This window comes from Poecilia reticulata, chromosome 5, assembly GCF_904066995.2.
Source record: "Poecilia reticulata chromosome 5, P_reticulata-male-v2, whole genome shotgun sequence".
Lineage (NCBI taxonomy): Eukaryota > Metazoa > Chordata > Actinopteri > Cyprinodontiformes > Poeciliidae > Poecilia > Poecilia reticulata.
In genome coordinates this window covers 33,281,179-33,308,701 of record NC_088834.1, presented here as the reverse complement: position 1 = coordinate 33,308,701, position 27,523 = coordinate 33,281,179, and the positions used below count along the sequence as shown (strand labels likewise).

The window sequence follows — 27,523 nt, the reverse complement described above, 5'->3', positions numbered from 1 at the left end:
CAGTTTGTCATATGTATGACTATGTAAAATCTCTCACGGTTGAGTAGAAGCACCTTTTGAGCTGATACAGCCACGAGTCTTCTTGGGGAAGATGCAACAAGTTTTTCACACTTGGATTTGGGGATCCTCTGCCATTCGTCCTTCAAATCCTCTCCAGTTCCATCAGGTGATGGTGAACTTTGGTGGTGCCAGTTTCAGGTCTCTCCAGAGATGCTCAACTGGGTTTCTGTCCGGGCTCTGGCTGGGCCATTCAAGAATGGTCACAGAGTTGTTTCAAAGCCACTCCGCTGTTATTTTAGTTGCATGTTTCGGGTCATCATCTTGTTGGAAGGTGAACCTTCGGCCTGATCTGAGGTCCTGAGCTCTCTGGAAGAGGTTTTCTTGAAGGATATCTCTGTACTTGGCCACATTCATCTTTCCTTCAATTGCAACCATGTCGTCCTGTCCCTGTAGCTGAAAAATACCCTCAGAGTATAATGCTGCCACCACCATGTTTCACTGTTGGTATTGAATTGGGCAGGTGATGAGCAGTGCCTGGTTTTCTCCACACATACTGCTTAGAATTACCACCAAAAAGTTCAGCATTCATCTCATCAGACCAGATAATCTTATTTCTCAGTGTGGGAGTCTTTCTTGTGTTATTTAGCTAACTCAATACAAGCTTTCATACGTCTTGCACTGAGGAGAGGCTTCCATTGGACCACTCTGCCATATAGCTGGTGGAGGGATGCAGTGATAGTTGACTTTGTGGAACTTTCTCCTATCTCCCTACTGCATCTCTGGAGCTCAGCCACCGTGATCTTTGGGTTCTTCTCATCAAGGCTCGTCTCTCACAATTGCTCAGGACGGCCAGGTCTAGGAATAGTTCTGGTCGTCCCAAACTTCTTCCATTTAAGGATTATGGAGGCCACTGTGCTCTTAGGAACCTTGAGTGCTGCAACCTAACCTTGACCTCATCTGTGCATTGCCTCGCCTCGCCTCGGGCAGTTCCTCCACCTCATGATTCTCATTTGTTCTGTTATGAACTGTGAGCTGTGAGGCCTTATATAGACAGGCGTGTGCCTTTCCTAATCAAGTCTAATTAAACACAGTTGGACTCTAATGAAGCAGTAGAACCATCTCAATGAGGATCAGAGGAAACAGACAGCACATATGAATATAGATATGAATGCCACAGCAAAGGGACTGAATATGTATGTTATATTTCAGTATTTCTTTTTTAATGATTTTGGAACAATTTCTACATCTGTGAGTTCCTGTTTAACTCATTAACATGTTGTAACATGTTTTTCAGAGCCACCTTTAAATTCAGCATGAGTACAAAGATGCTCATGCCAGTTTTTCACTTGTACAGCAGCAACGGAGACCTGTGTTAGAATAATGGCAACAAACCAGCAATAGGTAAAGAACTTTGCACAATTTTCTTCACCCCCAAGCTAACTGAGTGAATCGAGTAATGCTGTCGGATGCAGATAATGTTAGCTAAATGATGACTAGCTAATGCCAATATATCACATGAAGTTTGTTAACAAGTATAGGCCACTACTTTTGTGGTTATCTATGTTTAAAATTGGGTACTGCTGGTTAGATTTACTTGATTAACTTTTTGGGGAAAAAGGTATTTATAAGATTGGTTTTACTGCACTGTAATGTCCTTTATTTGAATAATATTATTGCTACTCTTGAGATTAACAGTTTGTATGAAAAGGAATAACTTCTGAGATTAGAGACATTCGATTCTTGTATTTCTACAACATATGAGATGTTTATGCAAATTCGACCATAAGTACTCAACATTTTATACATGTTCTATCCTTATTGTTTATTTTGTATTAGTACACATGGTTATTTTATTTGAAAGGTTACATAAAGGTTTGGTTTTGTATTTATATTAAAGTAAAAGCTTGTCTACTCTACCCCCTAAAATAAGCTAATGCCCTCGCAGCTTAACTACTCTGGAGCCGGGGCTGGTCTGAGTACTTTCCATACCCTCTGTATGCACACTTTTAAAGGTGGCATCGCACTTTTCAGTCTTGTTTCAAAATGTTTTTGGTGGAAAGCGCTTTCCCTCGCTTGTTGGTCAAGCAGGTCAAATGTGCAGATAAAAAAGAAACAGAAGATTTTCATTTGCAACCCTATTGATCTATTTGCATTATTTGATCAACTCAAGTAAAGTATAGAGAATAAAAAAAACAACTTTAAAAAAGGAAAAGAAACTTTAACAACGGAGGAAGAAACTGCTTTTTTGTTCTGTTATCTTTTCTGTTGGTGATTAGGGTCTATGGGGAGATAATTACGCTTTAGAAAGAAGTTAATGAAACGAAAACTTCTCTTTTCTTGTGAAAAGAAAAAGGCATATCTTTTGTACTGGTATCTGCAGACATCTCCCATCCTTGACAAGGCGCACAGAGACTTGGGTTTTTTGTTTTAAGGTTGCAATCCACCCCCCTCCATAACTCCCCACTTCTACTACCCTCTGCTGCCTGTCAGTCTGCAGCTGATATGAGAGGACCCTGTGAAAGAAGCCAGAATCAGTGAGGTTTTGTCTCTGCTGCACTATTGCGTATGCCTGTCCGTGAACGTTTGGCATGCTGGAAGACATCAAACAGGGTCATCAGGGATGTGTGCTAATTTCAATAAAGGAAGAGAGAGTGGGGGCGGAGGTGGGGGGAATCCAGGCCAGAAATAGAGGAGGAAATGTGACTTAATTCAAATTGGCAAACATTTACTGCATTGTAAAAACATTAAGTAACCCCCTGCACTTTGTTGAACCTGAAAGGAATGCGTTGATCAGAGTTTATTACACAATAACAAGAGAGAGACATATGTATCATCCGACCAAGGTGTTTGTCTGGAGAGCAGCACAAGTGTCGGTGAGAGTGCGCATATTAAGCTGTCCTTGTGGAAGTTCACATCTGGTGTGTGGAGGTGTGCGTCTGTGTGTGTTAGTGTGAGTTAGGGGTCGCGTTCCCACCTCCTTCCCTACCACTTGATATCCAACAGCACTCTAAAATTTCATCATCTGTTCTCCAGCACCAGTTCACAAGTTGGCCGCTCTGGATCCATCTGTTGTTATTATTTTCCACTGATAATTGGCCTGAACAATGGAATGCCTGTCCCCCCTACCCTTGCCTTTGAAACCGTACACCCTGTTTATTTTCCAAAGAGCTCATTCCTACTCTACTTTTTCTTCCTCAATGTCTCACCCCTGGATTTTTTTCATTCTCTCTCCCCCTAACCTTGTCAGCCAGTGTCACCTCACCGCCCCCCACCCCCTCTACCTCTCGTTTTCTCCCAACCTCTGATCCATCTGAGAGGGTTTCACATGAAAATTACATCTCTGTCTGGCTACCTCGGTATGTCACTCCCTCTAGATTTTCTGGATGGACTTTGTTCCCATTCTCTCCTCTTATTTTTTTTTAAGACTGACTGGCAGTGTTTTCCCCACCACTTGGTATTGCTCTGCATTCCTAACTGAAAAAGAAAAAGCAGATGGATGAGAAGAATAAAGGAGTGGGAGTGGGGAGTCTTTAGAAAGAAGGTTGTTGGATAATAGATGTTGGTAGAAATGCCTCATCTTTTAGGATGTGCTAAACAGAAGGATATAAAAGGATGAGTGAAGGAATCACTAGACGTACTTTGTTTTTAAAGTTGAACCCCATCTAATGAAAGCCAGCACCAAAAAATAACCTACATAAGTTAATTAAGTGTAATATTTAAAGTTTTAATTAGTGTTTTACGTGATAATTAAGAATCTTTTTAACGCTGGCGATGTCTTAGTCACACTTTTTGGCTGCTTTTTATGATCCAGGTTATTTAAAATGGAGCACCTACTATTAAAAATTATTTAGAAATGCAGTCCAAACCATTAATAGTTTATGTATTGAAAGATAGCCGATATATACAACACAAATAAAGTGAAACTGGCAGCTAACGCTGGGCTTCCTAAGTGATTTTCAAACTGGAAAAATATGACCTGAAAAAGAATGGCTCATACAATGTTTGCCGCTGTTGCCTAACTGACAACATGATGCAGCTTCTAGAAGTTTATTTCACTTGTGGTAGAGCTATGATTATTTAATCTGGTATTGATGGCAGACTCAATCACGTAACTTCATGAAGAAAAGCGAATGTAGAAAATTACATCAAATCATCTGTTGGGGAATGGTACTCTTAATATTTGGTAACTTTGTTGTGACCAACTGACATGAAAATTTTCTGTTTCACTTGTTTTGAATGCTAAAGTGAGCTAAGACTTTAAGTGTATGTCAGACTAGCTGTTAGCTTCCACCACTCTTTGGATTTAGTTTCACTTTCAGCAAACTTGCAGCTAAGCCTACCTTTTGCTGCAGGTAAGGGAATGATTAGAGATAACCCCCAAAAGACCTAATTAGTGAAATATCCTGCTCCCATTTCCCTGTTGCAGGGCAAAATCTACTTGGCGATGATGTCTGCCATTGGTTTAGCTGTTAAGTTGTCAATGTAACGTGCAAAATCTTAAATGTATGCGTGATATATCAAAAAAAAAAAGGGACGCAGTGTATGTAGCAATTGGTTTTTGAACGCCTTAAAATGTTATGCTTGTGTTTCAGCTGCTGTTAGCACAAACTCTCTCTCCTTCACTGAAGACTGGTTGTTGATACCTGAGCACTGTAGAGCAGGTGGACAATGAGATGAAGCAACCACTACAATTTGCTGTTTACTTTGTTTTAAAGGATGAAAAACCTTCCATTAGCAAATTGCTTTCTATTAAACACCCCTCTTCTTACGTGAAATAAGCACAATTGCAACTGTGTAAAAATCTCCCTAAATCTTTGTTATTCATGTTCTTCCTCTGTTGTTTGGTGTATTTTTCAGCATTGAGAAATGTTGTTTTTTTGTTTGTTTTGACCACATCCCTCTGGTTCCTCTCAGCACCGCAGTCTGGGCTCAAATCTCCCCTTTCTCTCACCACTCACTGTCTCTTGCTCTCTTTCATACATATGTACATGTGAAACTCACTCAACTATCATATCACACACAACTTCAGCTACTTATGACTGCTGCTTTCCCCTCTTCTTCAAAAGTGGATTTCAAATAGTAGGTACTTGTAGAGTTTCTGAAACAGTCTGAAGTTTGTGCTTATTAGTAAGTTTAAAGATTTTATGACCTCTCCCACATATTCCCCCCATTCTTTCTCTCCTCCTAAGAAGCTGTTCATAAGAGCAAGGGTGAATGTGAGTTTGCCTTCTGCACACAACTGAATGTGTGTTCCAGGTGTAGAGAGCAATGTGCTGACTGCCACAGCTAGCCGTTCAGCAGGTTGTTGAATAAGTATATATGGCTCGTTATCCAATTTCCCATTTAGTGCACAAAACGAAACAGGAAAAAACGGAATTTCGATTTTCATTATTTTATTTTTGACAAGCCGTCTGACCCGGAAGTTCTTTCTGTCCCGCAGTTTGTTTTTGTAAACTCGTCCAAATCGGCATGCAATTAATTTGATCATGATACCTTCACACAGAAAGCCTTATACTCCGACTGTTGTACATGAAGCTAATGGCTTCTAAATGCAGCTTCCGATTCAGTAAATGGCTAAAGGGCTAGTCCGCCCAATTTTTACCAAACTTTGATCTGCTCTGGTTTAAAAAGACACTTAAACCGCGACTAGAACATTCTGCCCTTCGCCGTCATTCAAATCCTATAGATTTTTAGGTTTTTTCTTTCTGAATAGCATTAGCATACCAATTATAATCTGGTATGTTATGAACAAGCATGCAGAAAATTTCCAAAATATAAAAATGTATCTATTTCTACCAGGTAGGAAATGTTTGAAATAATGGGCCAATTAGATTATTAAAAGCTTAACTACATAAATGTTTGCCTACGGAAGAGGATTTGGGAGTGAAAACAGGTCATCATTTTGACTTTAATCTAAAAAAAATAAGATTAAAGTCAAAATCTTATTTTGACTTATTTTGACTTTTGACTTATTTTAACCCTAAGGGGCCCATAACATTTTTCTAACATTAGAAAAATGTTATGGGCCCCTTATCCTCTTCTGTGGTTTAACACCACCGCAATATTTTTTCACATTTTTATAAGTGAAGTATGACTGTCCAATTAGAAATGAACACCTGTGTCCCCTTCATGAGACTATTTACTTATAACTTATTAGACTCAACTGACTAAACATAATGAACAACTTTTGAGTTGATGCTTTCCAATATTTCTTAGCTCTGGATTTATACGCGAGAAACATTAAAATAATTATTTCAATTTCATATTTAATTTGTATCAACCTATATGTAGTCAGAGCTTTAAACTCAAATCTTACAAAATAAACAGAGACAAAATATTTTCATAAAAATTTATTTATTACAATAACATACAAGCAGATATTCAGCCAATGTTTGGGGAATCATGAAGAAAATATTCCTAAAATTTATGTAAATAAGAGATGAGGAGACTGAAGAAGACGATGTCAGGAGGAGGAAGAGGATCACTGGAAGATTCTGGGAAGCTTCATCCAAACCTGGAGCTGACGCCTCTCCTCAAGAGCCGCCTGAATGATACAATAAAAAATAAATATTAAAAAAAAGTTCACACTGCACGTAAGAAGCCAACCGGAGGGAAGCATATATTTCTCACACACACACAAATATGAATTTACAAACTACAAAAACATCAGAGGAAGGGAACACTGTGTTCTTCTGAAGATACTAACATCTTCAGAAGTATCGAACTCTCCAGAGAGGAATATTATATTTTGACACACGTATCAAACAGTATATTTGCAAACTCATTAAAGTCTTCATGTCACACTTTGAAACGCTACTATCAAGCAGCAGAACACGACAAGGTGACTTGCCGAGATCAGGCCGCGGTTAGCGGAGTAAACACTCCACCCGCCCGCTGAGCCTGGAGCCGCCTGGCCCCGTTAGCGGAGCTACGCTGCTCCGAAAACTCCGGAGTATATATCAAAGAAACTGCATGACCTAAGTGTGTAAATGAAGCTATGAGGGCTACTTTCTAGCCTAAAAACATCTTGAAACAACTTTTTGTGACAAACTTACCTCTGTTTATCGCTGCTGGTGGTGTAGTGCAATGGTGGCCATCTTGCTGGTCCAGAGATGAGACGGGTATGACTGCAGGTTGGTGTGGAAAACCACTCCCCCGTGCTCTGGCCTTTCAAAATAAAAAACTAAACTAAAAACTCAGGCTAACTATTTTTCTTGGTGATCAGATGTCCAGTATTATTTGTTTCTCACAGGAGCTTTACTTAAACTGACTTGCGGCTGGCAGAAAAGACTACAGTCAGAGCCTGAAACCCGAAAGGAACAAGTTTGTCTGCCTACAGCCTGCATAATGTATATGTGTGATTCGGCCCCTGTGTAGGCAGGACAGAGAGAACTTCTGGGTCAGACTGCTTGTCAAAAATGAAATTATGAAAATCGAAATTGACATTTCGTTATCCGTTTTTTACATTTTTGTTTTGTGCACTAAATGGTAAATCGGATAACGAGCCAAAAATCTGATTTCTGATTTTGGTTTTCTAAACGGAAGACGAAAAAACGAGTCTATGTCCGTTTTCTCATTTTTCATTTCAAACAAAAAAAAACGAACTGCCAGAAAATACACGGACCATTGTGCTATCTGGCTCTTCAAACTGAGATTTTTTTCAATTGCACTGTGGAACTTAAGGGGTATGAGACACTTGCATATACACTCATCTAAATATTTTACTAGTTATAAGGTGTGCACCGATTGCGGTTTTCTGGCCGATCGCTAATTACCAATCTTTAAGTAGCCTGACCTACCAATTCCAATTTTGGCCAATACCAAATTTGTTTTTGTCTGAAATGTGTCTAAATATAAGAAAGTCACTGAGTTGGTAACAGCTTGGTAACTATTATCAGCAAATGTGCAGACATGATGTGGGCCGGTCTGTCAGTCAAACCTCTCACAGGGGAGCAGAAGAGAACAGTTGCTGATTTTTAGACCTTTGCTGAGACAGTTAAGATTGGGGGATAAGATTCAGCTTCACATGATCGGTGATCAGCTGATTACCGATCATCAATCTCCGAAAATTAAGGAAATTGGCACCGATAAATCGGGTGGCCAATAAATTGTGCACCCCCAGTTATAACTTAGTTTTTCATGAAAATACTCGACTTATTTGATGCTAAGCAATTGAAAATAAATTAACTAGAAGCTTTGTATTCTAGAAAGATCACATTTTTTAGAATAATCCAAATCAATTGGGTTAGCATCTGAACAACCCAAGATCACTGAGGAGTGCCATATTTTTCAAATGACAATTTTTGACACAGTAGCTATAAGTCTTTAAATTCAAAAAGATTTTGATAGAAAATTATGTCAATATATAAACAAACAATAATCACAAACTTACGAGTCACATCAGGCATAGATTTATTTTGTCTCTGAACATATACCAGGACTGTTCTGGAGTTTGGAGACGAGCTTCAAAGCTGTGGCTATGCAACCTGTTGATTTTCTTCACAGCTGCCAAATAAACCTGGAATGCATTGCTGGCACCTACTGGGCTGGAGTGTCTACATCACTGTTGCCATTAGACCAGAAATGAGAATTCTTAGAGATGTAATTTAAATTTAGTTCTTTAATGTTTTATTTTTTTCTGTAAACTATAATCTAAATGACAGTGTTACTTTTTCATCAGTAGCTGACCACGACTAGCATGAAAATAGTGCAAATAACCCTGTTCCTAGTTCAAAAAACGTCATTTCCTGCATCCAGAACCTCCATGTTTCTGGTGCTCGGAAACGGTTACATCTTCCTTAATACCACTTCTTTCTATTATTGCTTTTGAAAGCACAGGTTCTAAATAACCAGAGATTATAAATGCTAGAGATAAACTGCTGTTTAAAAAGGTGTTCAGAATCTCAATGGATAATATTAACATTACTAATTGCATAAATAATGTAATGATGTGTTTATATTAAGTGGATACAGTGAGTCAAAAATGACAGTACCTTAAGAGGATAATTGAGACTCTTTCCTCTGACCTGACCTTTCAGTGTCTCTTGGCAGTAAAATATGTTTTTCTGTTTATTTGAATAAGCCAATTTTACTTATTGATCTTGTTTTAATGGGATAAAGAAACATAATATTTGCTGGTTTAGCAATAAGCCAGAAAAACTGCCTTTGCTCAGCAAAATGCAATGGCATGTCTACAGAAAATGGGGCATCTGACAACCTGACAGTCGCCAGTCTGTGCTATTTCCCTCTAAGCACAGAAAAAAAATTGCATTTGAAAATAAAAAAACGTGCAAGAATAAAGGCGTCCTGAATGGGTTTAAATGGTGGATTCTGAGCCTGTCTGTGCTTCAGAAGGACCTGTTTACAGTCTGTTTTGGTTTTACAATATTACTCCGAAGATGCTGCCAATCACATCAGAAGAAAAGAAAAAGAAAAAATGTGTCTTTGCTCAGTTTTTTTTATATAAATGCAAGATTTTTATCTTTCTGAGAGTTGGTCATGCTTTTGATTTTTGTCAGTTTTTTAGTGGAGAAAAAAACTAAATGTTAATTTACTGAAAACTAAATGTTACTTTACTGCCATCTTATTGCACAGTAAAGCAGAAGCTGCTTTTGCTGAAAAGTGAGTCATGCTTTAGGTTCTCCCATGTTTTCTGGAGCGTAGATGTTTACTCGGAAAATACCTAAAAACCAACAGCAATAACCCCACATATTGATATCGGCAACTTTACACAGCCTCCTCTTTTTAAAATGTATTTACATGAGTCTGTTAATAGAGATCCATAAGTCCTGAAGTGTGTTGAGCCAGGATCACAACTTTGTTTTTTTGTGGTATTCAAACACATCATGAGTGCGGGCATGGTAAATAAATAGATGCTGCAAATTTATTCAGTACACTGAGTGGTTCAAAACATCCATGATGGGATGGAAAAGAACTCTATTCATGACCGTCAATTAATATGATAATGATGTGTGAAGGGTTTGTTAATGAGCCACCACAAAAGTACCCACAGATACAGTATTAGGCCTGCTTGGAGTAACTAATGGAATAACTTTACTTAACTTGGCAGTAAATATTCAGGAGGCGCTCATAATTTATTTTTTTTTGTCTGCTTGGTGTGAAGAGAGGCCGGCCCGTCCATTAGAGGAGCTGAAGAGCTGTCACAGTGAATATGAGGTCTTTTTTTGTTGGAATTGGGTTTGGTTTCAGGGGATGGGTGGTGGGGGAGGTGGAGAAGAGGTATTAATTCATATTTTGAGGATACAATCTTTGAACAAAGCCAAAGGCACGATAACATACCTGGGTTCTCTAGAGAGCATATTGTGAAGCTGTGACCCCTTCTGAAAATAGGCAAGTCCACTTCACGGGTTTGTGGATGGAATACAATGAGTCTCTATTCATGATTGGATGTAACAACTGTATTTCATTACCGCAGAAAATAGTAATAATTAAAAAAAAAACACTTCTGATTGTACATTTGAAATGAAAATAGGCCATTGCTACGTTGACACTAAGATACATTCAAAACAAAACATGGAACATAATCAATTGGTGTCACAACAAAAACAACAAAATCATTTAACGTGGATTAGGGTATACTTTTTTCTTCTAATCTTGGCAGTCATTTTCTTATTTGAATTATTTTTCTGTGCTCTAATATTGCTTGATTTACCTAGTATAGCAGATATTTTTGAGTAGAAGTAGAAAGAGGGAGAAAAACAAAGCAAACATAAATAAATAAATAAAAAATAAATAAAAGTATATGTCAAACAAGGATAAATAAAGGATAACTTAAAAAAAGCTCTCTCTCCTAGTCTTTGCTTCCGCAGTGATACTAATTCACCTTCAATGAAATTTCATTTAGAAACATGGAGTATATTTTATTGACACATTCAAATGGATTTTAATCTATCGCCGATTGTTGTTCCATTGGTATCTGTTGCACAACAGAAAATCTAGTCATTGTGAGGTGCTGATATTTTCCTATTTTTCCTGGTAAGCAGTATTGTTTTTTTTGGTTTTTTTGTGATGTAACACTCAGGTGACACTCAGTATCCCATCCTGATGGAATAAACAAAAATGTAAACTTTTTTGCAAATTCATTAAAAAAGAAAAACTGAAATATCACTTGATCATAAGTATTCAGACCCTTTGCTCAGAATTGAGTTGAAGAACCCATAATAATCCATGTAAGGATTATGGGGGCCACTGCCTTAGGAACCTTGAGTGCTGCAGAAATTCTTTTGTAACTTTTTTGTAACAGACGGCAAATATGAATATAGAAATAATGTCACAGCAAAGGGACTGAATATTTATGACCATGTGATATTTCAGTTCTTTTTTAATAAATTAGCAAAAATTTCTAAATTTCATTTTTTTCTGTCAAGATGGGGTGCTGAGTGTACAATCATGAAAAATATTATTATTTTTTGGATTTTAGCAAACGGTAGCAATGAAACGAGTGAAAAATTTAAAGGTGTCTACGTGTTCGCTTTAGTCGATCTTTTCTTGTGAAATGCACTAATGGTTGGGTATTTATTGCTTGAACATGTTTTTTTTGTCAAAAGTCACTTATTTTTCTATTTTCCACCTCGTTTGATGCAGCAGAAACACAACATTAGATCCGGTCTTTACAAGAAAAGTTTGCAAAAAATAAAAAGTGCTTCTCAGCTTCCTTTGTCTTCTGAAATTGTCACATTTTGAATCATATTCCTAGCTCAGGCATCGCACTGAGCATGCACATAACCCGCCTAGGAGGATAATTATCTCAACCAGGAGTTGTTTTATTCCTTAAAATCTCAATGTAGGAGTGTGTGATAGGCTTGGTTTTCCCAGCCGGGTAAAGCAGCGTGTGCTTGTTTATCCTCAGCCTGCCATCTCTGCACTCCCACTGCTCTGAATGGCAATATTACCGCCTGGTGCTGTTGGAAATGGAGACAATTATCTGTTTAGATATTACAAGATGGGCGTTTATATTACCAGAAGAAAAAGCATAGAGCTGCTACCTGGATTCTGTTGTTGCCTTTTTCTCACCAATTCTACTGTTCTGTCATTAAAATGATGGAACATTTATCTAAATGGATGTTATGCATTGGGTAAACTCATTTAGCTCCCGGGGCTCTTTCAGGTGATGGGAATTAATGATGTTTGGTAGTTTGAAGCCGAAAATATCTGTCATTTGTCACCACTCGCCATTGATTTATGGTTCCATTGATGATATGTTAATTGAAGTGTAATGAATCACAATAATAGGGTAGTTATGTGGGAATGGTCCATTTCTGCAGATTGCTCCAGCCTTAGTAGAGTTCACAGTGAGCTATGTGTTGACTCATGTTTTCAACATGACCCATAATTGAAAGTGCTTGTCATGAATGTGAGCGTTTTTTTCAATCAAAATTAAAGCTGCAGTATGTAACTTTCAAAAAATTATTTTTACATATTTGGTGAAACTGTCATTATGTCAAGACAGTATGCTTTGAGACAGATAATCTGTGAAAAATTCTATCTCCTCTGCCTTCTTCCAGTACTATCTAGAAACAACTAATCAGAGCCCGGCCCCCTTGAATCTGGTTCTATGGACCTTACCACAGGGGCCGCGTTTCATTGGCTAATGCCCATTTTACGTCACAGCGCAGCTACCACGTGCGTGACCGTCTCACAAACACAAGCTACTGTAGTAAACTCATGCTAATGTACATTGTGGACTAACAGACCGACAGAAAGTTTTTACGTCAGGACTCGGAAAATAATGATTCTCCACCATCAGTGGGGTATCTGTACAGGCGATGTCAGGTATCCTGATCATATTTGTGGAACTAAATTTCACAGATTTCCAAAATCTGAAACGGAAAGCCTTGCTTGGATCAAAGCTTGTGCACGACCGCATTTGCAGCTCAACCGTCGTAGGATCAATAAGAACAAAGTGTCTGCTGGCGTAAGTATTATTGCTTTGCTGTCTTTGTGTTTAGTGAATGAAAAAAATAAAGTCAATAATAAACACATCCATTATGAAAACCTTTTAGCCAAGTACAAGCATGTCAGTACCGATGCAACTTCTACATCCTGAAGCCTGTCTGTTACAGCTTTATGTTAGCTGAACAGATCAATATGCAACGTGTACCGTATCTGACATACGTTAAATATTTTATTTTACTTGAAAAGGCTTTTTACTAAACTGTAATCATGTTAGCCACGCTAGCACCGAGTACCGTGTGTCAGGTCTAGGCACACTCAAACATTTGCCAACAACAAACATCACTGATTTCAAAAATAACCCTCAAAACCATGAATGCCCGACTTACCCAGCCTTGCAAGAACAATAGGTGTCAGTGATCTTGTCCACAGCTATATTTATGCTGAGTATGTTAGGATCTGCTGTTTTCCTCATCGACCGGTAGCATTTTGCTGTGAATGAACAATGTTAGAGGCATCGCGTGGCTTAAACACCTTGATGTCATCCAAAAAAGATGACATGAGCTTGTTGTTTCCATGGTCGTGGCTGATCCATCCATCCATCCATTTTCTTCCGCTTATCCGGGGTCGGGTCGCGGGGGCAGCAGCTTCAGAAGGGAGGCCCAGACTTCCCTCTCCCTAGCCACTTCTTCCAGCTCCTCCGGGGGAATCCCAAGGCGTTCCCAGGCCAGCCGAGAGACGTAATCCCTCCAGCGTGTCCTGGGTCTTCCCCGAGGCCTCCTCCCGGTGGGACGTGCCCGGAACACCTCACCAGGGAGGCATCCAGGAGGCATCCTTACCAGATGCCCGAGCCACCTCGACTGGCTCCTCTCGACGTGGAGGAGCAGCGGCTCTACTCTGAGTCCCTCCCGGATGACCGAGCTTCTCACCCTATCTCTAAGGGAGAGCCCAGCCACCCTGCGGAGGAAACTCATTTCGGCCGCTTGTACCCGTGATCTCGTTCTTTCGGTCATGACCCAAAGCTCATGACCATAGATGAGGGTGGGAACGTAGATCGACCGGTAAATCGAGAGCTTCGCTTTTTGGCTCAGCTCTCTCTTCACCACGACGGACCGGTACAGAGCCCGCTTCACAGAAGACGCTGCCCCAATCCGCCTGTCGATCTCCCGTTCCCTTCTTCCCTCATTTGTGAACAAGATCCCCAGATACTTAAACTCCTCCACTTGAGGCAGGACGACCCCCCTGACCCGGAGAAGGCACTCTACCCTTTTCCGGCTCAAGACCATGGCCTCGGATTTGGAGGCACTGAGCCTCATCCCGGCCGCTTCACACTCGGCTGCGAACCGCTCCAGTGAGAGCTGCAGATCACGTTCCGATGAAGCCAACAGGACCACATAATCCGCAAAAAGCAGAGATGCGATCCTAAGGCCACCAAAACGGATCCCCTCAACACCTCGGCTGTGCCTAGAAATTCTGTCCATAAAAGTAATGAACAGAATCGGTGACAAAGGGCAGCCTTGGCGGAGTCCAACCCTCACCGGAAACGAGCCCGACTTACTGCCGGCAATGCGGACCAGACTCTGACACCGGTCATACAGGGACCTGACAGCCCATATCAAAGGGCCCGGTACCCCATACTCCCGGAGTACCCCCCACAGGGCCGCCCGAGGGACACGGTCGAACGCCTTCTCCAAGTCCACAAAACACATGTAGACTGGTTGGGCGAACTCCCATGCACCCTCCAGGACCCTGCTGAGGGTGTAGAGCTGGTCCAGTGTTCCACGACCAGGACGAAAACCACACTGCTTTTCCTGAATCCGAGGTTCGACTATCCGACGGACCCTCCTCTCCAGGACCCCTGAATAGACCTTACCAGGGAGGCTTAAGAGTGTGATCCCCCTGTAATTAGAGCACACCCTGCGGTCCCCCTTTTTAAACAGAGGGACCACCACCCCAGTCTGCCAGTCCAGGGGAACTGCCCCCGATGTCCATGCGATATTGCAGAGTCGCGTTAGCCAACACAACCCCGCAACATCCAGAGCCTTAAGGAACTCCGGGCGGATCTCATCCACCCCCAGGGCCCTGCCACCGAGGAGCTTTTTGACCACCTCGGCGACCTTGTCCCCAGAGATTGGAGAGCCCAGCCCACAGTCCCCAGGCTCAGCTTCGTCAACAGAAGGCATGTTGGTGGGATTGAGGAGGTCTTCGAAGTATTCCGCCCACCGGCCCACAACGTCCCGAGTTGAGGTCAGCAGCACCATCCCCACTATAAACAGTGTTGGTGCTGCACTGCTTCCCCCTCCTGAGACGCCGGATGGTGGACCAGAATCGCCTCGAAGCCGTACGGAAGTCTGTCTCCATGGCCTCTCCAAACTCCTCCCACGCCCAAGTTTTTGCCTCAGCGACAACCCGAGCCGCATGCTGTTTCGCCCGCCGGTACCTATCAGCTGCTTCTGGAGTCCCACAGGCCAAAAAGGCCCGGTAGGACTCCTTCTTCAGCTTGACAGCATCCCTCACCGAAGGTGTCCACCAACGGGTTCGAGGGTTGCCGCCGCGACAGGCACCAACGACCTTGCGGCCGCAGCTCCGATAGGCCGCCTCGGCAATGGAGGTACGGAACATGGTCCACTCAGACTCAATGTCCCCCACCTACCCTGGAACGTGTTCAAAGTTCTGCCGGAGATGAGAGTTGAAGCTCCGTCTCACAGGGGACTCCGCCAGACGTTCCCAGCAGACCCTCACTACACATTTGGGCCTGCCAGGTCTGACCGGCTTCCTCCCCCACCACCGGAGCCAACTCGTCACCAGGTAGTGGTCAGTGGACAGCTCCGCACCTCTCTTCACCCGAGTGTCCAAGACATACGGCCGCAAATCCGATGAGACGATGACAAAGTCAATCATCGAACTGCGGCCTAGGGCGTCCTGGTGCCAAGTGCACATATGGACGCCCTTATGCCTGAACATGGTGTTCGTGATGGACAATCCGTGACGAGCACAGAAGTCCAACAACAGAACACCGCTTGGGTTCAGATCGGGGGGGCCGTTCCTCCCAACCACGCCTCTCCAGGTCTCACTGTCATTGCCCACGTGAGCGTTGAAGTCTCCCAGTAGAACAAGGGAGTCCCCAGGAGGGGCACTCTCCAGTACCCCCTCTAAGGACTCCAAGAAGGGTGGGTAATCTGAACTGCCGTTCGGCCCGTAAGCACAAACAACAGTCAGAACCCGTCCCCCCACCCGTAGGCGGAGGGAGGCCACCCTCTCGTTCACCGGGGTGAACCCCAACGTACAGGCGCCCAAATGGGGGGCAACAAGTATGCCCACTTCAGCCCGGCGCCTCTCACCATGGGCAACTCCAGAGTGGAAGTACGTCCAGCCCCTCTCAAGGAGACTGGTTCCAGAACCAGAGCCATGCGTCGAGGTGAGGCAGACTATTTCTAGCCGGAACCTCTCAGCCTCGCACACTAGCTCTGGCTCCTTCCCCACCAGAGAGGTGACGTTCCACGTCCCGAGAGCCAGCTTCTGCAGCCGAGGATCAGACCGCCAGGGTCCCCTCCCTTGGCTGCCGCCCATAGCACAATGCACCCGACCCCTTTGGCCCCTCGGACAGGTGGTGAGCCCATCGGAAGGGGGACCCACGTCTCCTCTTCGGGCTGAGCCCGGCCGGGCTCCGTGGGTAAAAGCCCGGCCACCAGGCGCTCGCCATCGTGCCCCACCTCCAGGCCTGGCTCCAGAGTGGGGCCCCGGTGACCCGCGTCCGGGCGAGGGAAAACGCAGTCCAAAGTTCGTATTCATCATAGGGGTCTTCGGGCTGCACTTTGTCTGGTTCCTCACCTAGAACCTGTCTGCCTTGGGTGACCCTACCAGGGGCATAAAGCCCCAGACAGCATAGCTCCTAGGATCATTGGGACACTCAAACTCCTCCACCACGATAAGGTGGCAGCCCAAGGAGAGGTCGTGGCTGATATTTTGTGAAAATCCGGCAGAAATGCTAAACTAATCGACTCAGAAATACTCTGCAGAGAGTCAGTCGAAATCAAAGACGCCATGTTTACATAGAAACTAAGCTCCGCAAGGCTTTGTTTGTGAGACATGCAGCCATGTGGGATTTTCAAGGGTGTTTCTGGGCGGAGCTTGGTAAGGTCCATTGTACTTCAGCCCTGGAGGTTTTGCATTCAGTGGAGTACGACGTCGAAGGTGGATGGGACTGTCTTGTTAATAAATTTCCTGCTAAGGCTGCTAAGGCTGCTGAGGTGATCTCCCCAGAAACCGTGGGGGCAGTTTTACACTTGGTTTTCCTGTCCAGTTGTGACTTGCCAATTACGTGTTTGTTACTCCCTTCCCTTCCCCCCCCCCTCACCTTTCACTTGCATGCGGCGCTCCAAGACATGCGCAGTGGTTTTCTCTCAGTGGCAGAAGATGTCTGTCTAATAGTCAGTAATAGAATAAAGCTGCATAAATTATAAGAAACCCGATGGCCACAGCTAACTCAGCAGCGCTTCGCTTTCGCAGACGGTGGGGACTAGGTCTAACTTTTTTCGTCACTTAGAAAAGTAGCTCAAAGAAAGGTAAGCTCCGTTGACGTGATGTTAGCAAAGCTAGCTGTATAGAGACACATAAGCATTGTGATGAAAAAAAGTTGTCACTCACTGCTCTGAATTATTGTACGGAGATGTTGACTGACTTGCGGGATTTCCTCTACTGGAGCGACATGAGACGTGGGAATCCCCTTGTTCACCATCTTGCCGACTTCTGATTGATTCATTTTTAAGAATGTTATTTACATTTACTGTTGATCTTTGGCCGAAGTGATGCTTGGATTCATCCTCCAGATCAACTTTAAAATCTTGAGATATTTGATTATGTACAACCGATGCAGACCAGGAAGTCGTGAGATTATATATTCAGGCTACCAGATGAATAGCCCATAATTTAGGTGCAATCATTTTATTTGATCATTTATATGCAGTTAATGAGACCACAGTCAGCATTTGTTTTTGTTTTTTCACTGCAGGAAAAAGTTACATTTATTACTAACTGTAGACTGGTAAATAGCTGCTGCTCTGAAGCCATGTAACTTTTGACAGTGAAATGTTGACGTATTTCTAACCACGGGAGTTTATTGCAGTTTTTGTTACCATTGTTTACATCCCGCTGTGTGCTAATGGCAATGAAGAATTGATGACGCCTCTTTTGCAAGCAAACAGAGAGGTTTGCAAGCGGAGATTTGATCCAAGCAGAGACAAGTTTTGAGCACAAGGACAAAGGTTTGAGAAAGCACAATGAATATTTGAAAGAGAGCAGAAGTTTTGAGTGCATGCATTACAAGTTTTGAGAAGATGGACATGAATCCTGCTTTCAAACCGAAAATGTGTGCTCTTGAATTATGGCAGAAAAATTCCCCCATACAGTTTAGTGAGACTTGAGTAATGCATAGGTGTTGCATTGCAGAGTGTATTTATTTATTAATTTTATTTCTTAATCTGGGACCAAAGTCCGAATTTCATTCCACAAACAAGCAAAGCTGATATGAGAATAAAAAAATCCTAGAATCTTGTATTTCCTTGAGAAAGTAATTATTTCATTACCTAAACTTTAAGATTATGCAATTCTTTCAAATCTAGTATTCTTGAAAATCTTTGAAAGTTCAGACAGATTGAATAGACAGCTTTGGTGTAAAACATTGAGTTTTTTTTTTATCTCCTGAAAGTCTTGCTCTCCATCGCTTCTTCACAGCCCAATAAATTACAGATATCTCTTGAGGAAACAGTTTTTTTTTAAATAGCTTTATGTGGTGTCTGTGCTGACTTCATTTAAGCATCACACTGATGCTGAAAAACAAGATTTCATTAATAACAAAATTAATTAAAATAACAAATCTATTGTTAAATAGATTTTAACAAACAGTAGATAATGTATATGCTACCCGAAAGTAGACCCACTTAAATTTTCATTCTGTTTCATTGCAGCCATTTGCTAAATAAGTTTATATTATTTCTCATTACTGTACACTCAGCATTACATATTCACAGAATAAACAGAATTGTGGACATTTTTGCAAATTAAAAAAGAGAAACTGAAATATCAGTTTGTCATATGTATGACTATGTAAAATCTCTCACGGTTGAGTAGAAGCACCTTTTGAGCTGATACAGCCACGAGTCTTCTTGGGGAAGATGCAACAAGTTTTTCACACTTGGATTTGGGGATCCTCTGCCATTCGTCCTTCAAATCCTCTCCAGTTCCATCAGGTGATGGTGAACTTTGGTGGTGCCAGTTTCAGGTCTCTCCAGAGATGCTCAACTGGGTTTCTGTCCGGGCTCTGGCTGGGCCATTCAAGAATGGTCACAGAGTTGTTTCAAAGCCACTCCGCTGTTATTTTAGTTGCATGTTTCTGGTCAGTAGAAGCAGTAGAACCATATCAATGAGGATCAGAGGAAACAGACAGCACATATGAATATAGATATGAATACCACAGCAAAGGGACTGAATATGTATGACCATGTTATATTTCAGTATTTCTTTTTTAATGAATTTGTAAAAATGTCAAAATTTATTTTTTTCTGTCAAGATAGGATGCTGATTGTACATTCATAAAAAATATGATTTTATTGATTTTTCAAACGGCTGCAATAAAACCAAGAATGAAAAATTTAAAGGGATCTAAATACTTTCTGCACCCATTGCATCTATTCCTGGTAGTATATGTTTTCATAACTGATTGCAAAAGATTTGTTGTTCGAGTTTCTCACCAGCTAATCATGGCTGATCAGGTCGAAAATTCCATCAACCGCTGATTTTTTTTTTCTATATTTAGATTTATTTGTTCAAATTTTCTAATATTCATGTAGTTTTATGTTGTTCTATAGGTAACACTGCACCTGAAGGGAGTCTGATGGATTTTATAGAACAGTCAACCTGTTAGCTTTAAACCAGAACTGGACAGTGTGTGCTGTGGTGTTTCTTTTATTATTAACCTCGCTTTACTCTTGTCTTAGATAAACACTGGGGCAAAACGCTTGACCACAATTTTGACTGTCAAATGTAAACGGCCAAAAGAACAGTGAGAGAGAGGTTTTTTTTCTCTTACATATTTGGATATGCTTTAATGCCTTTATTCAAATTCACCTGTTATAGAGCCCCAGAGTCACTTTTAGGTTTACTATAAAAATAAGATTTGGATTCCTTCTCTTTTTTTTGTAGTTCATCTCCTGGGTTGAGTGCTCCTTTTCGGGAAGCTTGGTGCATGCAGATCAGGACCAGCCCAAGGAAGTTGAGCCAGGATAGAGCAGGTAAAGACACAGGGTGTTTACCAGCACTAGTTGTGGGGGTGAGGGGAGGAGTGGGGCGACAAAGGAGCATCCACTAACGTGAATGATTTTTGTCTTGCAAATAAACCATTCAGTCACAGACTGGGCTCATTGTTCACGTGTTATCTTCAGTGGGTGTGTAGTTTTAGTTAACTGACAGATGGGAATGTGAGGGATGCTGTAGCACTGGGACAGACCTCAGGTGGTAGTGCTCCCGTTGTTAGCGGCCGGTATAGAGTGGGGGAAAAGGCAAACAGCTCAGGAATGCAGAGGATAGAGTTGTGTTGATTTCTCAGAACATATCAGACAGGTTTGTTCACGTCACACAGCTGGATCAATATCAACTGCTGGCCTCGCTGGGGACTGTTTTGCTTTTCATGCGCTTGCCATTTCTGCCTCTGAAGTCCTCTGACAACAAATATTATTGCTATTATTTATTTCCCCCAACTCTGGATAATTCTCTGTTGTTGTTTTTTTCCGCAGGGTGAGGAGGCGCTTTACTACTGCTGGAACTGGAGATTGCCTTCAATAAGCAAGTCTTTGTAAAAGGTAAACACATAGTTATTCACTAGACTGCAGCTTTTGCACAGGTGTGTGTGAATGCTTTATTGAATTGGCTTAATAATTAACTGAAACTGTATGTGTGTGGGTTTTTTTCTCATGTTTGTGGACTGTATTTTTGTGTGTATTTGTGGGTGGGTGAGTTGGGGAATCGAACAGGTGCACTGTTGAGGATACGGACAAGCCGCCGTTCTGAAGCCAGCATGGTGAGCAGTGAAGGGACAGAGGTTAGTTACTGATTGGGAGCGTAATCATAGTTCAAAGTTGAGCAGAAGAAGGAGTTGCAAGGAAATGTGGAGAAGTTTGAAGTATGTTAATTACCTATTTGCTGAACAAGAAGGGATTGCTTTGTAGCCGCAGCTAGCTTCTTTATGCCACTCTGGTCAGGTCTTCACACCCATCACCGCTTTTGTATGGGAACTTTAGGTGATCAGCTGTGTTGCCATGAAAGTTTGAGGGAAGTGATCTGTGTGACAGCGTTAATACTCAGACGCCGAGGATCGTGTTTTTCCTTCAGTTCAGTGTCACTATTTACACAGTTTTGGAATAATTACTTCTGTTTTTGTAGCCATTTTTTTGTTTACATTTGTTCTGAAATTTAGATTTGGACTGATTTGATATAGTTTAAAATTAAAAAGCCTGCAAAGAGATGCAAGCACATGCTGTTCAGTATGACTTTTAGGTACAACAAGACTGGTATTAACTATTACTTGAAATTTAAGTAATAATTTTCTATAATAAATCCATCAAAAAAAAATAAAAAGTATTTTAGTGCAGCCTAAACATATGGATGCAATATGACCCAGACTTTAGAAATTGCTTACAGGGGCTACAGCTCCCAAAGAATTTGAGTTTTCTTTGTTTTTTTTCAAACAAATGAAAGCTCAGTGATGAAAGAAAAGAAAAACCCAAAGATATATCCTGGTGATATGGTACTTAAGTGCCATATACATCGATGCAACTAAACCTGTGGTGTACTTCCTATGAACTCGTTCTTCTTTTTAGTTCAAATATTTTGTTTCACTTGAAACAAGACAAAACTAACTTGCAAGTAACTTTTCAACAAGCTATAGGAGCTTCTTTTAAGTCAGAAGTTCCTTGATGTTTTTGAAAAAAAATTAGTTCCACTTGCAATTTGCCTTTTACTAAGACACTTTTCCCATAAGTGATACAATATGCCAGTAAAAATTTTTTTTATCAATATTTTGGAAACATCCATCCATCCATCCATCCATCCATCCATCCATCCATCCATCCATCCATCCATCCATCCATCCATCCATCCATTTTCTTCCGCTTATCCGGGGTCGGGTCGCGGGGGCAGCAGCTTCAGAAGGGAGGCCCAGACTTCCCTCTCCCCAGCCACTTCTTCCAGCTCCTCCAGGGGAATCCCAAGGCGTTCCCAGGCCAGCCGAGAGATGTAATCCCTCCAGCATGTCCTGGGTCTTCCCCGAGGCCTCCTCCCGGTGGGACGTGTCCAGAACATCTCACCAGGGAGGCGTCCAGGAGGCATCCTGACCAGATGCCCGAGCCTCAACTGGCTCCTCTCGACGTGGAGGAGCAGCGGCTCTACTCTGAGTCCCTCCCGGATGACCGAGCTTCTCTCTCTAAGGGAGAGCCCAGCCACCCTGCGGAGGAAACCCATTTCGGCCGCTTGTACCCGTGATCTCGTTCTTTTGGTCATGACCCAAAGCTCATGACCATAGATGAGGGTGGGAATGTAGATTGACCGGTAAATCGAGAGCTTCGCTTTTTGGCTCAGCTCTCTCTTCACCACGACGGACAAGTACAGCGCCCGCTTCACAGAAGACGCTGCCCCAATCCGCCTGTCGATCTCCCGCTCCCTTCTTCCCTCATTCGTGAACAAGATCCCCAGATACTTAAACTCCTCCACTTGAGGCAGGACGACCCCCTGAATAAATATTCCTAATATTTTGGAATTATTAGCTCCTATAATTTGCTAAAAAGTTTCATTTAAGTTAGCTTTGTAGCTTTGCCTTATTCCAAGTGTACATAGACATTTGCACTAGAAACTAGACAGAAGATACTTGGTAAGATTTTTTTTTTCAGTGTTGCGCCTCATGTATTAGGAAGAAACGTCAATTTTTCAGAAAGATAAAATATGAAGAAATTAATTCAGGTACACAAACAGATCAGTTTATGCATTATTTAATTTTCTATTACAATCCGCTGCTTCTTATCCTACTATGGAAAAGCAGGAATATAATGGAAAGAAAGACTTTATTACAGCAATTTACAGAATAAACCAAATCTTTTTCTCAGTTTTTTAAGTGTAGAAATAAAGACATGATCAGGATCTCTATGAAATTGACTTAGTTTTCCCTTGATTTTCTCCATCTTGTCTCAAATTCTTGGAAGTAAACCTCCCAGATCAAGAATCTCTATGGGCCTCAACTCTGGTCCTTTGCAACAGTTTCAAGAAGTGCAGCTTGTCTGCAGCACATTCTCCTCTTACCCAGGTTGGCTTCACTGGGGCCTCTCTACCGCTTGCTCCAGATGAAGGATCAGTGCCGAAATCTTCCAAACGATCGCCTAATTAATGTTAATGTGGCCAAATCAGCTTAATTATTGCCCCAATGTGATTTTTGAGATTGTGCAGAAATCCCCATGGCAGCTTACACCATTCATTCGTCTTGTTGTGAAAAGCACCTTTAAGTGCGTCAAAGTCAGAAGGAAGAAACACAGACAGGAATTTTGCTCCATATGGATCCAGAGGGGAGAACAAAGGGCTTGCAGAAACAGCCTGATGAAAGTTTTGATCCAGATATGTGGAGTGTTTATGGGTGATAGAGGCCAGTTCATCCATCAGATGTCTGATTTTTTTTATTTTGAGGGCAATTAGCTTTATTTAGATTTTCTGAATTTAAATAAACAAAACAGCCCATTGTGTAATGTAAGCGTGAGCTGTGATGATATGATAACCTTGAGTAAAAATCCCACTCACAATATAAATACTCACAGGATTTATGAAAGAAAATATAATCTAATATGTTTAACGCAGTATAGTTTTATTTTTGAATTTAAATTAAAAAAACAACTGGTATTAAAATAATATTGACAAATGCTTATTGTTTTCACAAGTGTTGCTATGCAATCTAGATATAATATGTAAGCGAACAGATATGGCTCATTATATGGCAAGAAACCGGGAGATTTTGTCTCCTTTTCACCCTTAATTAGTGCATAATAAACAGTCATTAATGATTTATAAAGTGCCTAGAAATTAATAACATATCTATGAAGTATTTATTAGCCATATATATGTGGACCTTTTTGTTCTGACATATAGCTCTACCTTTTACCCACTAAAACTGGCAGTCTGAAATTAGCTCCTAATGTTATTTGAACAATAATGATTGGTGGCACTCTTTAGTTTCCAGAAGATGACTTCAAATTTTGTCAAATATTTGACAGTACACAGTCATATTCAATAAATCAGAATATACTCCCCAACGAGTCTCGTTTGTCGGATTAAAAGTTCATTTTGGGAATAAAAAGACCTTTAAGCAGGTATGAGACATACTTTTCATTAAGCCCACATTTCTGTTTTTAAAAATACATTTTATTGGTCTGGGGTAACATTTTAATTTTAAATGTTGAGTTTTTATTAGCTGTTAGCAGAGATTCATAATGATTAAGAGAAATAAAGGTGATAAAACATCAGCCTTTCTCTAATTAATCTATATAAGGTTTCACTTGAAATAAATGGACTTCACAGAAATCAGATTTATTAAAATTGTCTGTGTAAGGGGTAAGTTGAGCTGGGTTAAACTTACTCCTTCCATAAAAATATATATTTTGGTCTAAACACAATTCTTATGGAACTTATTATAAACTAAATTCACTTTTAAGAGTGAATATTTGTTACGAAATAAGTCTAACAGTTTTGTCCCTGATGCTCTCACCTTCACAAATTTCATTAACTTATGACTTCCTTTCAGCTATTTGGTCACATAATCACTGTTTTTGTCTGTTTCTTAGCAGTAAGAGGTGCTCAACTGACCACTTTACCCCCAGTGTGATAAAAATATACAAAACTAAGACTTGAACTAACCCACCAGAGAGAGGAGGTTTAATAAGTGAAAAACACAGGAGGAAGTATTAATAAATATGCATACAATGACTTCTTGCTGCAAAAATACAAATTCTTACTAAAAGTTGGTGCAAATCTCTTGACACACTTGAAATAAAACACAACTAACTGATAAGTAACTTTTCAGCAAAATGGTGGCGCTTGGTTTAAGTCAATAATTCTTTAATGTTGATGACAAAATACTAATCGTAAGGGAAGTATTCTGACAGTGGAACATTTTTTCCATATGCTAAGTTAACCTGCCTGTGGCACAAGACATTTTATTTCACTTATAATTAATACGTTTTAATTAATATCAATGAATTATTGATTTAAAACAAGCTCCTATATCTTGCTGGAAGTTACTCGTCAGTAAGTTTTGAGTAACACTTTATTTGAAGGGGTGTGCATAAGACTGACATGACGCTGTCATGTAAAGTCTTTATGAATGTTTATGACAGTTGTCATGAAGTGTCATTATTTACCGAATGACACTTCATGACAACTGTTATAAACATTCATAAAGACTTCTTTATGTTCATGACAGATGTTATGTCATGTTTATGACAGCGTCATGTCAGTCTTATTCACACCCCTTCAAATAAAGTGTTACCAAGTTTTGTTCTATTTCAAGTATACTAAGAAATTTGCTCTAAAAACTAGACCAAAAATACTTGGTAAGGTTTTGTGTTTTTGCATAATAATAATAAGCATGCAAAAATACATGTGTATTTAAAAAGTGTTGCAAACTGTTGCTGACTCAAGCTCTTAAGAATATATCAAGAAAGAACTTCAAATTCAATAAAACAAATTTTGTTTTCAGATTTGAACCGTCTTTTTAAAACCGATATCTGAAATATTGAACTATATATATATTTTTTTATCTGTGTATTGCTTGATTCCAGTAACCACCTGACTCCTGGTGCAAACAAAGCTTTCTCTATATTTGCAGTATTTCCTTTTGTCTGAGCCACTTTTTATGGAAGTGTTATGAATAAACAAACAGCTGGACGCTCAGAAAGGGCGCGTTCAGCTTTATACTGGTATTAAAAATAGGCCCTCTGTAATAGTTTCCCTCACTGCATTTATTTTTTACTTTAAAAAAAAGTAATTTCTTTATATCAGCATCAAGCTGAAAATTGCCATGTATTAGAATTAGGCTTGGTAAGCCTCTAATTCTGTGGCATTTACAGCCGGCTGTGTTTCCATGCATTTATAACACTTTGATTCTTAAGAGCTCCTTTAATCACTTGTGAGTCGCTCGGAACATAATAAACAACTCTCTGTAGCAAAAGTGCCACATGGTCGGGGGGATTGAGGTTTCCAGCTAGAGAGTTAAACGCTTCTGTCACTGGCAGTTTAGTTGCTGTGTTTTTCATGCGCTGTAAGCGCCGTAATCTACTCTTCGAGCTTATCTGCCTTGGCTACAAACAGTGTCAGGCGGAATAGACGCGGGGCGGCGTGAAAATGAAAAATTATCATCCTCGTACGATCGTGTGACACAAAGCAACGCTGTTGCTTCTTCTAGCCTTTTTTTCCCCTTTTGATTGAGATCACAGGATGTGTTTGAGGATTCTAAACAGCCTCTCACCTGGCTGCCGTCTGCTGTCTGTATCTGATGCGGCGCTCCCACTGCTCACATCAGCCACTATCAGGACGCTGCTCTGGCAGATCGCCCGGCTCCACTTGTTGTTTGACTTAAACAGGTTACACACTTTTAAATGCATTCCTACATGCTGAATACAGTATCTCGGCCAGAACTCCCTTGAAAAAGAGGTTTTTAATCTCTGTGGGTTTTTATCCTGGTAAAATAAAAGTTAAATAATAATTTAAAAAGTTACACAGCAGGGCAATATTCTGTTGCACCTTTGATGAGGTGGATGGAAGTGAGCTGATGATGCTGTGATCTCAGATTACTTAAAATACCTTCAAGGAGGGGAAAAACAAAACGTGTGTCAAGTTTCAATCTATTTTTCTATCAGTGACAAACAGGCACATCTTCTCCTGGTCAGAAATGTATTGACACAGTCATAGAGTGCAGTCTGGCTTTTGATCATGTCAGTCAGCTAGCAGATGCAGACAGTTGACATACCAGAGCTGCAGTGTGAGATTGACCGAAGTGACAAAACTAAGCAAAAATCCATCTGCAGATGAGCTTTTTTTCAGCAAGATGAGAAGAAAATCACAGAAGGAAAAGAAAAAAGTGATAAATTATTTTTAGTTTTGCTTCAGTTCTGGGTTTGATTTTTTTGGTCTTTGGAGTCAAATAACTGCACAGTGTTGCATATGTGTGTTTTTGTAGACACAAACGCACACACACACACACACACTCGCACCCCAGTACAACTTTCAGTTGCAGATTTAAAAAATAATAATTTTAATACTTTTATACTCATCACCTTTTTGCAGTTTGTCTTATGTTCAGATTTTATGCCAAAAAAAAGTTTACAAATAAAAATACATACAAATATTTGTATGTAAATATCTGCGGGCGACTGTGGCTGTGTGGGTAGAGTGGTCGTCTTGCGATTGGCAGGTTGTAGGTTCGATTCCAGCTTCCTCCTGCCACATGTCAATGTGCCCCTGGGCAAGGCACTTAACCCCACGTCGCCTTTATTTATACACCTATCAGTTTATAAATGTGTGAGCA

The 27,523-nt window shown here is 40.9% G+C and overlaps 1 protein-coding gene and 1 pseudogene across 8 annotated transcripts in view; one reads left to right on the top strand and one right to left on the bottom strand.

Moving 5' to 3' along the window:
* The window catches only part of foxp1b (forkhead box P1b), a 363,905-nt gene that overhangs the window by 111,100 nt on the left and 225,282 nt on the right, over nucleotides 1–27,523 (top strand). For 7 of the 8 annotated variants that reach the window (XR_014087696.1, XM_081607521.1, XM_081607520.1 and 4 more), the window contains exon 4: nucleotides 20,703–20,768. The gene's annotated coding sequence lies outside the window, so the exon portion shown is untranslated. Of the gene's footprint in view, nucleotides 1–20,112; nucleotides 20,202–20,702; nucleotides 20,769–27,523 lie in introns of all 8 variants that reach the window. The other variant, XM_081607518.1, reaches the window with a different exon arrangement.
* LOC145551588 (uncharacterized) lies at nucleotides 91–26,600 on the bottom strand (annotated as a pseudogene).